We start from the raw sequence: 968 nt of genomic DNA, 5'->3' as shown, positions 1-968 counted from the left end.
GGATCTAGCGGATAGGAATTTGTCAGGTGTTGCGTATGAATGGGGGTGCCGCCACCTCATGTTTGCGGAAGCCGAACAGGGGCCTGGGAGCGGTTTGACATCTGACTGATGCGCCACTTATCGCTAACTCCTGTGTGCTCTACTGTATAGGGGGCGGTGGACTGTGCTTGCGCACGTTGAATGGATTACATCGCGAGTGGCTCTGTAGGCCCTGCTATGCGCTATTTGGAGAGTTTATGACTACTGAGCATGTCTACACATCAGTGTGAAGAATTACTTAGGAGCAGAACGAGATTATCACTCTGCAGTGGAGTGTGCGCTGATATGAAACTTCCTGGCAAATTAAAACTGTGTGCTGGACCGAGACTCGAACTCGGGACCTTTGCCTTTCGCGGGCAACTGCTCTACCAACTGAGCTACCCAAGCATGACTCACGCCCCGTCCTCACAGCAAAGGTCCCGAGTTCGAAGCTCGGTCCGGCACACAATTTTAATCCGCCAGGAAGTTTCATATCAGCACACACTCCGCTGCAGAGTGAAAATCTCATTCTGGAGACATCCCTTTGGCTGAGGCTAAACCATGTCTCCGCAATACCCTCTCTTTCAGGAATGCTAGTTCTGCAAGGTTCGCAGGAGCACTTCTGTAAAGTTTGGAAGGTAGGAGACGAGGCACTGACGGATATAAAGCTGTGAGGACGGAGCGTGAGTCGTGCCTGGGTAGCTCAGTTGGTAGAGCACTTACCCGCGAAAGGCAAAGGCCCCGAGTTCGAGTCTCGGTCCGGCACACAGTTTTAATCTGCCAGGAAGTTTCATATCAGCGCACACTCCGAGGCAGAGTGAAAATCTCATTCTGGAAACATCCCCCAGGCTGTGGCTAAGCCATGTCTCCGCAATATCCTTTCTTTCAGGAGTGCTAGTTCTGCAAGGTTCGCAGGAGAGCTTCTGTAAAGTTTGGAAGGTAGGAGACAA

The 968-nt window shown here is 51.7% G+C and overlaps 1 non-coding gene across 1 annotated transcript; it reads right to left on the bottom strand.

Moving 5' to 3' along the window:
• Window positions 1–352: 352 nt before the first annotated feature.
• On the bottom strand, window positions 353–427 carry Trnas-cga (transfer RNA serine (anticodon CGA)). Its single transcript has one exon. It is a non-coding gene; the product is annotated as a tRNA-Ser (tRNA).
• Between the last annotated feature and the right edge of the window lie 541 nt (window positions 428–968).

The sequence above is a fragment of the Schistocerca cancellata genome, chromosome 3, assembly GCF_023864275.1.
Source record: "Schistocerca cancellata isolate TAMUIC-IGC-003103 chromosome 3, iqSchCanc2.1, whole genome shotgun sequence".
Taxonomy (NCBI): Eukaryota; Metazoa; Arthropoda; class Insecta; order Orthoptera; family Acrididae; genus Schistocerca; species Schistocerca cancellata.
The sequence above is the reverse complement of the archived record's forward strand: the minus strand, read 5'-3'. Positions and strand labels throughout refer to the sequence as shown.